General features: G+C 42.2%; 1 protein-coding gene across 8 annotated transcripts in view; it reads left to right on the forward strand.

Moving 5' to 3' along the window:
- Positions 1–12,938, forward strand: part of nsmf (NMDA receptor synaptonuclear signaling and neuronal migration factor) — a 59,858-nt gene continuing 46,920 nt past the window's right edge. For 4 of the 8 annotated variants that reach the window (XM_023960729.1, XM_023960730.1, XM_023960734.1 and 1 more), the window contains exons 1-2: positions 1–106; positions 2,096–2,197. The gene's annotated coding sequence lies outside the window, so the exon portion shown is untranslated. The remainder of the gene's footprint in view (positions 107–2,095; positions 2,198–12,938) is intronic. The other 4 variants (XM_023960733.1, XM_023960731.1, XM_023960736.1 and 1 more) reach the window with 1 other exon arrangement.

Raw genomic sequence — 12,938 nt, forward strand, 5'->3', positions numbered from 1 at the left:
GTATTCACAGCAGAAAGTTTCCTTCCACCTGTGGAGGCTGCATGCTTGGAGCATCTCTCACATTTTACGTCCGTTTTCAGGATCACAGAGGGAGAAATTTGATCCAGTAAGTATTTATGATGCAATTCTTTTAGCTGTATGTCAACGAAGCTGTGCTTATGGAGGCACTCACCTTAAAAAGGTTCTGTTTTAACAAAATAAAAAAATTCAATTTCAGTTGGTTTGTTTATTTACTTATCTAACACCTCTAGGTCTTTCACTATGTGCGAGCTAAACGTCTGTATGTTTTTTAACAAGGGCAGCGTGTACCTCCCTGCCATATCATCGCCCCCTTTAGCTGACATAATTGTTTCCACTTGTAGAAGCAGATACCATTAATGCTCAAAATTTAACAGCTACTGAACAATGAACATGCTAGCTAGATCACAAAAGTTTTTTTTAACCACTTTTAAAAGGGCACATTTACATAATTCTCAATTTCCAGTTTAGACAGAGCAAACACATCATTTCACCTTCCACTGACAGCTTGTCAAGTTCCCATTTTTAACATGAAAGGGAAACACGGACCCGCACAGGTTTGGCTCTGAGGAGGAGGAAGCTTTACTGCCCTTGTACACAAGATGCAATTGACTTCTGTCTGGCAGCAAAGACATTTTCTGTTAGAGGAAAAATGGAAATTAGCAAAGGAGGGGATCAAAGTGAGCAAAAGTTATACAGATGTTAGTTAATGAAGACCCACTCCAATCATTTTTTGGTCTATTTTAAAAGCGTTCCCAGTGGTCTTTTAATATGATTATGCTGTCTGTAGCTAAAATCTAACAACCTGTGTTTGTTTTTGTGACATAGTTTCTGCAGAGCGTTAGTAGTTCATTAGAAATGTGCCCTTTGAGTTGGGGGCTTGACCGTTGGTGTTGAGTATCCACGATCCCCTTTCCCTTCCTGGTGTGAAGCAGAGCAGGGAGCGTCGGTCCCACCCAGTGTGTTTTCTACATCACAAATTGGTCTTTTTTATTTATGTTTTTTTTTTTTACAAACTATAATTTTTGTCTGGTCCTGATTCACAATGATTTGAATAAAGAAGTGCAATTTTAAGCTTTAATGTTGCACTAGGTGCAGCTTGGCTGGTGGTTGTTGTTCTGGCAGCAGCTGTAGAGAAGAAGCTGTGCTCGAGTATCTAAAGTAGATATCAACTGTGTGCGAGTAGTGAGCCAATGATCTGCTTTTTTTGAGATGAGGAGGGTTTTTTAATCCGGTTGAAAATCAAATCTGCTTCTGGAAGTTCTCACTTTAAATTTATTGTGTGAAAATGTGAATTATTTAAAAGTTTAAGGCAAATGTTGGATTGTCAGATGATAAGCAGGGAAAACAGGTTGATCTTTCTTTGTATTTTGACATCTATTGCATCTACAATGTGGTTTGTTGATCTGTTTTCAAGCTTTATTGTGAAAAAGCAGCAATGCTAAATGCAAGAAACTTTATTTAAAAACAACTGCTTCATCACACAATAAATAGGAAGCAAAGGAGGAAGAAATTAATAGATTAGTTGAAATAAAAAAAAGGTAAAACAAATAATTTTCTAACGTTACAATAATAATAATGATTACTTAAGGTCACTTTAAAAAACTACAATAATAATGACTGCTTTACGTCCTACATATTCAATTTTCACTATTTTTCTTCCATAAAGGTTCTATATTGTAAACTGTTAAATCTATTTTTCAAATTCAACTTTATTTTTAGAGCTATTTTCCTGCTACGGAACAAAGTTCCTTACATAAAATGAATAAATAACAAAAATATAAGTAAGAAATCATAATCATAATAAAAAAACAAAAACACATACTACAAATCCAAAAGTCTGTAAAAAACTCAAATTAAAATTAAAGTAAAATCAAATTTAAACACGAGGAAATGCAAAAACTACTTAAAAGCTAAGCTTTTTCTTAAAAACCTCCACAGTGGATGAAGTCTTCACATCCTCAGGCAGGTCGTTTCACAGGCGAGACCCAGTTTTCAGTCTGTACTTGCTCTAAAAACGGTCTGAACTTCTCAGGTTGTCCCCGGGTTAAATCATAATCTTTCTCTCTGCCCACAGATTGAACCATCCATCATATATCCGAGAACATCTCTCCTCTTCCAGTGACCCATTCCCTCTCTCTGCTTTGCTGTTTGCCATTTCACTGCTAAAAAACAATGAGTAAGTAGTTCCTGAACACTGCCTTGTCTATTTGCTCTATTTGCTTTCTCACTGCATGTTTGCTGCACCTTCAACCCAGCATTCTAGTCCTCTGTGGATGGAAACTGCTCCATCATGAAACATCAATACAGGTCTTCAAGCTGCTTTCATAGCTGTGGTACCCATCTTGAGATAAGGAAAATATGAAAACAATTAAGTTACTGAAGAGGCAAACTTCTTGTAACAAAGCTGCTGTCACTCAGCTGACCCAGCTTGATTTCTAAATGCAATAAAGCTGATAAAACTGCAGTGGGAAAACAGCGAGTGTGTCAATCTGTCATCATTTAAGTGATGAAAGTTAAAGTTACATTTAGGCATCATTTTGTGCACTGGTTATTTCTCTTTGTACACACAATAGTGTATTTTTAATTTTTTTTCTCTGTTAAAAAGTACCAGTTACTTTACAAGTGTGTGAAAATACCACTGTGTGCACTGTTACAGCTGTAAATCTGGCCAACAGTGCAAAAGACGTCCAGCCTCCCTCCTGGAAAAGCTGACTGGTACTGAATTATGCTACACTTTTTGCGGGATGGGTGTGAAAATGAAAATGCAATCCCCTCTTTGCATTTTCGCTTTAATTACATCACAGAAGGTGCGATGTAATCGGAGAAAATGAAAAAGCATTTTGAAGGATTGATTGAGTCAATTGATGCAGTTACATTGGGAAAAAGAAAAAAGCATTTCTGTTATCCATTTTAATGATCAAATCAGATGTTTATATTTGAATTTTGCTACACATTTACAAGAGAACTTTTTAAAAATGATATGTCAAATACTATTTTCTTTATCATTTTAATTAAGTGACAGAATAAGCGGTGTTGAAGAAGAAAGTGAAAAAGCGGTTTGGCGGATTGCTTTCTCTTTTAAATTTTGAGTCAAAAAATGCAGCTTTATTTTAAAAGTAAATAGCACTTTTATTTTTAATTATCCTACAGAAAAACTTCCATACCAATCAAACACTTGGAACTGTGTAGACTGGCTCCAAACGGTGGTGCTTGTTTCTCTGGAAAAAATAGCTTCATTTCACTTTAGGTAAGGCATTTTCTACGGGTGACATCACACTCGCTTTGTCCGGTGAAATACTTACTATAGGTAAAACTTAATCCTCTGAATTTTATGTGGTTCTAAATGAAATGTTAAAATCCATTCAATTTTTTTTTTAAGTTTAAGTTTTATTAAGTATATTTTTATTAAGTTGACTTGTTTAAGAATCAAATAAACATACACAAATGTATTTTATGGTCTTTTATATATTTACCTACTATGTGTAGAACCTGGGCCTGTTTGGACAAATACAAAGCTGATATCCTGGCAATGAGAAATGATTTTTTTAGATCAACTTGGTGAAACTGAATAATTTCCCACGGCACACAGGTTAAAAACCCCGCTATGTCCTTCTGATGACACAGTATTTGTTTGTGACTAGACCTCATTTAGTGGTAATTACATTGGAATTAGTTTGAGACAAAAAATGTGATGAATGAAATCACTTTTTCTCTATTCTATCCTATATTCTACCTGGACTAAATGAATTTTTACAGGGATGGTGGATATGGTGGATAGGCAAAGCGGTCTACATCTGATTGGAAGATTGTAGGTTTTGTTCCCACCCTCCCCAACTGTATGTCGAAGTGTCTTTAGCAAGACACTGACGCCCACATTGCTCCCGGTGGTTGTGGGTTGGCGCCAGTGTTTGCCGGCCATCAGTGTGTGAATGCGTGTGTGTGCGTGGGTGAATGGGATTCGGACTGTAAAGCACTTTGGACCTTCTGTTTCGGGCTGAAAAATGTTTCTCTGTTCATTTTTTATGTAAGAAGTCATCATTTATGTATTAAAGTTCTACCTTTTGTTTAGGTTAAATCTATTTGAAACATCATTTTTCTTAACAACCAAAATTTGTTTGAAAATGGGAATTTTACCAACATATTTAGTTTAATAAAAATATGTGAAATCAGAAATCTAGCTGAATGGTGAATTTGTGAACTAATTAAGTAGTTGAACGTGATCATCTGGTCTAAATATATTTCAAAATATCAAAATGTTGATGAGTGGAAAATGTTTCAGAATAAGAAAGAAGTGTTTACAAAAAACTGCACATGCTACACTACCACTGTCCTCCTACAGTCATTAAAAATGTTGGCATCAGTGAGAATAACAAGTAAAATAACAAGTCTTTCTCATAACATCTGTTACCTGGTTAGTATCAGCCCACATTGCTGCAATACTTTTTTTTTAACTGTGTATGACTCAATTAACTGGTTAAATATAGGTTTATGATACACTTTCAGAGTTAATTACTATCGGGAAGAATTATTCATTACTTTGGATTAGATCCCCCTCATCACTTTTCACAAAGCAAAGAGTAGCCCATCTTAAAAGAAAGAAGGTTTGGAATAGTTTAGTTTAATTAATAATCCCCTGGGGTAGATTTCAAAGTTCATAATTACCTCACTTGAAGCTTTGCTGGCTTTCAGTCGCAATCTACAATTACTCTTTACTCACTCTCTCTTTTGCCCTTCAACCCACACAGCACATTAACTTCTCTCCCTCCCTCAACTGTAAACTGAAAATATTCTTGATGTCTCCAAAAACACAGCATTCCTTCACATTGTAGTCTGAAGGATGAGAAAAATGTCAAAGGAAGGGGTTTTCAACTAAGCCTGAAATGAGTGACAGGTGGGATTGGAGCCAAACCAGGGACTTGAGCTATAAAACCTTTTTTCATCCATCACACCTGATAAGTTGGACGAGGCTGAAGTTGGCGTCTAGCTTCCACTTTGACAGTCATGGTTTAGGGGAAAATCTATATCACAATTTGATGGTTCCTGCACAAAATCTAGTGTACAATTAAAGTTTAAACTTTCTACAAAGGATGAAGATAAACTTTACCCTTAGAAGTTAAGGAATACTGGAAGCTAAAAAAAAGTCAGATGCCAACTTTGCCAACTGAAAATATTGTCTGACACTAAACTGGTTAGGAACCACTATCTTAAACCAGGGAATGAGTTTACATTGGAAAAGAAAAACTTAAATAAAACTCTGCACTCAAAAGGAACACACACAATTCTTTTTGTTCTCAAGGTGACAAGAACAGAGTCTGTTCTGGCCAGAACGTTTCCTACTCCACAAGAAGAGAGCAGATATTTAGGTCAGATCACACTGTTAAGCATGCAAAACCAAACAGTACTCCATGAAACAGCCTGAAGCTTGAAAGCAGCAGTTCGCATTTCTGTTCCGGAAGAAGCTGAGACTTTGGTTACAAAAAGAAAAAAGAGAAAAAACTTCCCCTAGAGGCTACTGTAGGTTGTTGGAATGATAGGATCCAACTAAAGAAACTAAGAAAATTGGCCAAGCAGGCAGATAAGAAAGGCTTCCAGCTATGGCTGAGAAGACACAGCTGCTGAGAAGAGGAGGAGGGGAGTCTGTAATGATCCCTGGGCCAGCAAGCTGCCCGCTGCTTCTGCACTCAAAGATGTTCTGGGAGTAAAAGGGTGAAATATCTGTGAGAGGACGACCCCATGGCTGGGCCCTCTGGCTCTGGTGGAGCGGCATCTCACAGGGAACACTACGGAAGGCACTTCAACTACATGGTTTTCTTTATCTGGATCACCTCTGTCTCTGATTGAGATTCCTTAAATTATTTTTTTTATAAAAACACAGGTTAGAACCTTCTCATCAAAGACAGTGGTAGCTCTCTGTACACTTTGAGGCCACAAGGTTGAAAAAGAAGGAGGTGCCTTGCCTTAAACTGTTGGAGCATTTGATGAGCTGCTGCAGACTCAACTATTGATCTGCTTTGGGATCAATACATAGGTGGGTGCTTGTCAGAATCGGTGTAAACACCAATGTGTTGGGGAAACTGGGATTTTGGCTGCATTGTTCTTTCTCTGTCTTTGATTTTCTCTGCTTTTATCCATGGGTTACGTTTTTTCTCTCATTGTTTTCAGCCTGCTCCTTGCCTTTGTGTTTGCTGTACTTAAGTGCTTCGGTCCCCTGTTGTCCATTTGTGCTTCAGACTCCCTCTTTGTCCTCTTCTCCTTTCAGGCTTGTATGACAAACTCCTCAGTCCGTTCTCCTAGTTCATTCAAGCCTCTTTCTCTTTCTCTCATCTGCAGTCCACTCGTGCACCCTTCCTCAGTCTCATCAGAGCTGCCTAGAATTATTTACTGCTTAATGGCCTACAGAAGCTCACACCAGCCCAGGGGTGCTTCGCTTTATTTATTGATTTCCATCCCTTTTGTCTTAGTGTGTTTGTGCATGACAGTGACTCAGAGCGTGCAGGACGGAGACACAAAACAAAATAAAAAATATCAAGGCTGTTCTGCAGATTTGAGGTGCTGATGAAATGACCCGTGGTCAGAACTAATGATTGATAAGAGATTTGAAGGCTAGAAGGTGCTGCTGCCGGTGTCTGTGCTTTTCCAACAGTATGTGACTATGATTAAAAATGTAGGCGTTAGCAGCACAATCTTAAGGATTTATACACATAAGAGAGGATTGTTGTTGTTTTGTTTTTTTTTGTAATCCGCAAGGTTTTTCTATGTGAATGAGTCTAAAGTTAGCCCTTCACTGTCAGTTTGTATCACTCTGTCATTCTTGTTTTGTCAGAAATAAGATGTTTTTTATGCATTACATTTAAAGACCAAAATTGCGTTATTTTGCTTTTTAGTGTGAAGTAAAAAAACCTTTCAATTTTAATTTTACACAACTTGCAGCATAGACTACCATTGGATGAGTGAATAACTAAATAAATATATAATAAAACTAACTAAATAAATAAATTGTCAAAGTAGATGCTAACAACAGGACACTAACGTCAGCCGTGTCTGAATTTAAGGTGTGATGATAAAGAAAGTAAAATGTGTCAGCAACTTTCTTATCTGCGTATGTAAAATATACGAAGGTCAGGCAGAGGGGGAAGCCTCTGGTAAATGGGAACTGTCTCAATAAATCCACATTTAGAGGAACATTCCTCTTTTCTCCCTGAACAAACTTTCAAAATACGTTTTACTGTTTGGTTTTTATTAGTTTAAACTACTAACTTTGCAGTCCAAGCATGCGGCTTGAAGTCACGTGGCGCATCAAGACAGACGCATGTGGTGAACAGAATCCAGTAGTTTTCCAGGATAAAATTTCCTTTAGTATCAGGAAATAAACAAAACGAAATTAATCATAGTTTTTTTTTTTTTTTTTTTAACTTGTCCTGTCCAACAGCTAGGCAAACAGATGAGAGCTGAGGGCCTCTTGTGTTGGACATATTTTATTTTAACAAGAGGGGTTATTCATCTTCAGACAAACCAAAGGTATGTCTGAATAAACCCCTTTTGTAATTGAGGCCAAACTTTATTAATTTCAATCATGTTTGAAAATCTTTGGTGTTGGACCGGACGGAAAAGGAAAGAGGGGAAGAAGAGAGAGGGACGTTAGAGAGAGGGGGGGGTAGGAGGGTGATAATAGGAGGGGAAGGGGGGTAAGACCATGAAGCAGCATAGAGCAGACAGGTTTACTGGTTGTTTATCGTTACGGTACGGTTCAAATGTAGTACAAAAAGGGCGGGGCCTGTTCACACACACTCAAATATTATCAACACACCTGCTAGCCGCAAAAATTTCCACATGTCAACATGCACACAAAACAGATAGTGTTCACGAACGCATACCTATGCCTTTAAACCAACTAGTGTGAAATCTTTCATTCATTCAATCATGCAAACTATTAGTGCAAAGGTGAGCTAACACCTGTGCTCAGGTGAGTGTTTATGTTCTTCTAAAATGGATGGTGGAATGTGAAAAGAAGGACGAGGAGCGCCCAGCCACCCCCACACCCATACCCCCGCCGCAGCAGCAGCGGCAGCCGGAATTCCCCCAACGCCACACGGGAACAGGCAGGGAACAACCGTCCCCCGGGCGACCAAGACCGCCACCCAGGCCAGGGCCAGCAGGACCGCAGCGAGGCCCCCAGAGCCAGAGAGCGGGGAGGCGCAGAGGGAAAGAGAGCGCCGCCCCAGCCCAGCCAGGAAAGCAGCCCCCCGCCGCGCCGGAAGAGCCCAACGCAGGGCCCCACCGGAGAGGGACGCCCACAGCCCCAGACGAGCACCCCACCACCACCCAGGAGTTCCGGGCATCCCCCCGCCCCGACCCCAGGTACGAGCCAGGACCCCCCAAGGGAGACCCGCTCCGCACTCCAGGCAGCCACCCACCCGGCCCACGGTTGGTCCAGGTAGGAGCAAGGCAGGGGCCCGCCGCCCCCGCCCAGGAGGGGGGAACCCCGGGGAAAAAAGGGCGGCCCACAAGGGATGTTATAAATATGGCCCGACCAGGCTCGGCCATGTTGGAAGTTTGGCGGGGCCCAGCGCCCAGGGGCAAGGACCAGGACCCACCCCCCAGGGACACGAACACCCCCGGCTCAGGTGTAATATGAACCCCCCCACCGTGCGGAGAGAGCACCGCCGGGCCCAGGGAGCCGGCACCCAAGGGACACGGCCGCCATCGCCAAGAGGCCCGCACCCCCCACCAGGGAAGGGGTAGGGGACAGATGGACCCAGGTCCCACCTTCCTTGTAAAATGTGTGTGCGTGTATGGGTGTTTGAGAGGGTGTTTGTGTGCATGTGTGTGTGTTTATGTTTGAATGTATATATTGAAGGGGGAGGGGTGTGTGTACTAAGGGGGGTGCAGTTAAAATTGGCGAGTAGGGCACTAAGGGGACATCTCCTGATTACTCACAGTGATGTCCCCTCACCCTCCACACCAAGGGGCCCTAAATGTCTAAGGTGCGGTTAAAATTGGCGGGTAGGGTGCCAGGAGGACATCTGCTGCTTGCTTGCAGTGATGTCCAAGCACCCCCCCTACCAAGGACCCTACATGTCTAAGGTGCAAATAAAACCGAAAGAGGGGGGGCCCACTCCATACGGCAACCATAGGAGGGGGGCCACTCCCAAGTAGCCCCCCCCCCCAAGGCGCATCGCCACCCCCTCACCCTAATATGAGGTTATATAAGGAAGGGGGTAAGTTGGGGACAGCTGGTAGACTGTCCCCCGGTGGTCAAACAGCCGTCCCCCAGCCCACCCCCAGCAAAGGGGCCAGGGCCACCCAGCCCAGGGGCCCACCCCCGGAGGCGCCGACACCCCAGGCCCGGCACCACCCACCCCACACAGAGAGAGAGGAGCCAGAAAGCGTCGCCCCCCCCCCGGAGCAAGCCCAGGCCCCCACCCCCAGACGCCGGCCCTAGAAGAGCTCTGGTCAGGCCTCGACGGGACCGAGGAGGCCAACCGGCCGAGGCAACCACTGATTGCCTCAGCGGAGACCCCGACCCGCTAGCCCCCCCGACCCGTACTAATAATGGGCCCCCCCTCCCCCCCAGAACGCCCCCCCCACAGGACAGGGCCGACAAGCCCCCCACCCCACCCCACCCCAGACCCCGCAGCCGAAGCGGGTGACACCCAGAGCGACCGGGGGCCCCGAGAGGGTTGTCCCGTCCCGTCCCAGAGCCAGGGAAGGGCCGATCCCAGCCCCAGGTGCAGATGGGCAGCCCATCCGGCGCCGCTGGGCCCCCCCCACCCGAGCAGGGCCATCCCGCCAACCCCCCCCAGCACAGGCAAAGGGACCAACCCCCCAATCCAAGCCAGACCACCACCCCACCCCCCCACCACGCACCCCCACACCCAAGCCCAGAGGACCACGCAGCGCCCCAGCCCGCCCCACCCAGGCACCGGACCCGACCCCCCGACCAACGGAGCCCCCCACCGCCCCCGCCAGGCACCGGAAGCCCCGACCCCCACCCCAAACCACGGCAGAAGGGCAAGGAGCAGCGACGACCAAGCCCTCCACCCCCTAAGTCATGGAGTCAACCACAGGAGACCAGAGAGACTGAATTCTTTCAAAGTTACTTGAGCTTTGGGCTGACATTTTTTCCAAGCTGATATGATCAAACAGCAGATTTCTGTGTTGACTTATGTTTATATTTTTCTTGTTTTTCCAATTTATTAAAATAGTTTTTTTGGCAATACAAAGAGTTATGAAAATGATAGATGCTAATCCTTCTTCTATATCGATGGCACTCATGTCACCAAGCACACAAAGTGACGGTGAGGCAGTGATTGAAACCTTAAGCCAGACTGATAAATCGGCACATACCTGCTGCCAGAGAGCCTGGACAGGAGTGCAGAACCACAGTGCGTGCATGTAGCTGTCGGGTAGATTATTATCACAGTGCTCGCAAATGTCTGAGTTACTGAGACCCATCTTGAACATCCTCTGTCCAGTGTAGTAAATTCTGTGAAGAGTTTTGAGATGGATTAGCTGCAGATTTAGACTTTTTGTCAGTTTAAAGGTGTTTAGACAAAGTTCTGACCAGAAGCTTTCATCTGTGCTGATGCTCAAATCTGCATCCCATTTTTTTGTTGGAAGGGCAATATTGTTATCTAAATTACATAAAAGTTTGTATATTTTGGAGAGAGTTCTATTCATTGAAAAATTAATCAGAGTGGTAACTACATCTGGTAGCTTTAAATCGTCGTCTTTAATTTTATACTTTTTAGTAATACTTGATTTAAGTTGCTGATATTCCAAGAAGTTATTTATTCCATGTTTGTCTTGAAGTTCCTGGGGGGTTATGAATCTTCTATCAATAATTACATGCTCTAGTTGTTTTATGCCCCCTGCTTGCCAAGCTGGGAAGTGAATCATTTTTTTGTTAATAAGGATGTCCGGGTTGTTCCAGATGGGTGTCATTTTGCACGGTTGAATTGATGATTTTGATATTTTGAGAAATTCCCACCAGGCTGTTAAGGTGGCATTTATATTAATGCTTTTGAAACAATCCTGTTTTTTAACTGTTTGGCTAATAAATGGTAGCTGTGACAGGTTGATCTTTCCACATAACACCTGTTCCAAGTCTAACCATGAGTTGGTTTCTGGATTATTTTTTAACCATTTTAAGATGTATTGTAATCTATTTGCAAGAAAGTATTTGTGGAAATTAGGTAGTTCTAATCCTCCACAGCTTTTTGCAGATTTTAAAGTTTTTAGACTAATTCTTGCAGGTTTGTTGTTCCATAGAAAGCTTGATATGGATGAGTCTAATGTTTTGAACCATTTTAATGGCGGTTGTGTGGGAATCATTGAGAAGAGATAATTAACTTTGGGTAAGATTTTCATTTTAACCGTGGCTACCTTGCCCATAAGGGACAGAGGCAGGTTGGTCCAGCGTGTTAGATCGTCCTGTATGCTTTTCAGTAATGGGGTGTGGTTTAGCTGCACCAGTTCTGATAGTTTGGGGGAAAAGTAGATACCCAGATATTTGATATTTCCTGTTTTAACTGGAATTGTGAGTCTTTGTTCCATATTCCTGTTGAGTGGTAATAAAACAGACTTATTCCAGTTAATGGAATAGTCTGATATGGAGGAGAATTCATTTATGATCATTGCTGTTTCATTTACAGAATGTAAATTCCTTAAAAACAGTAATATGTCATCCGCATAAAGACTAATTTTATGATGGCTGTGTTTGGTTTTTATTCCTATAATGCTCTCATTCTGTCTTATTGCTGCAGCTAAAGGCTCAATGAATATAGCAAAAAGAGAAGGAGAGAGTGGGCAGCCCTGTCTGGTTCCTCTTCCAAGAAAAAACCTGTTTGAAGTCTGTTTATTAGTTCTAACTGATGCATTGGGGTTGTGATATAATATTTTGATCCAATTGATGAATGCTTCTCCAAAACCAAACTTATGGAGGGCAGCAATAAGGAACTTCCAATTAACTCTGTCAAAGGCTTTTTCAGCATCCAGCGATAGTACCGTCATTTCCTGGTTTTTAATGGTGGCAAAGTCTATTATATTAACTAGTCTACGGACATTATCATCCGAGTGTCTGCCTTTGATGAATCCAGTCTGGTCGAAGTGAATTATGTGAGGAGTGATTTTTTCTATTCTCTGTGCTAGTGCTTTGCAGATAATTTTTACATCTGCATTGATTAAAGAAATAGGGCGATAGCTTGAAGGACTAGTGGGATCTTTGTCTGGTTTTAGAAGAAGAATTATGTTGGCTGAGTTCATGTTAGGTGGCATTGATTGGCTCTCATTAATAGATGTGACAGTTTTATAAAATGTTGGTGCCAGTTGTTCCCAGAATTCTTTATAAAACTCAGCAGGAAAGCCGTCAGGCCCTGGTGCTTTACCATTGGGCATAAGTAACAGAGCTTCATGAAGTTCAGACGGCGAGAGCGGAGAATCTAAGTTTGTGATTTGATCCTCATTTAGCCTGGGTAGGTTTACATTATTAAGAAATGAGTCAATACTTTGCTCTGACGGATTGATCTGCGGTGTGTACAGGTTTTTATAAAAGTTTTCAAATGCGTTATTAATTTTGACCGGGTCATGGGTGACATTTCCTGTTTGGTCCATAATAGAGGTGATTGATGATTTTTCTCTGTTAATTTTAAGCTGATTAGCCAGAAATTTGCCAGATTTATTAGAGTTTTCAAATCTTTCAAGTCGTAGCCTTTGTATTTGAAATTGTGTTTGTTTATTAATGATGTCATTTAACTGCAGCTTTAAATTTTTCAGATCTCCCAGAATGTGTTCCTGTGCAGAAGCAGCATAAGCAGTCTCCAGGGTTTTGATTTTATTTTCTAATTCTAATAAATCTGCTTTCTCTTTGCGTTTTTTGTGCGTTGAATAAGAAATGATTTTCCCTCTCATGACTGCCT

The sequence above is a fragment of the Oryzias latipes genome, chromosome 12, assembly GCF_002234675.1.
Source record: "Oryzias latipes chromosome 12, ASM223467v1".
In the NCBI taxonomy this organism is placed as follows: domain Eukaryota; kingdom Metazoa; phylum Chordata; class Actinopteri; order Beloniformes; family Adrianichthyidae; genus Oryzias; species Oryzias latipes.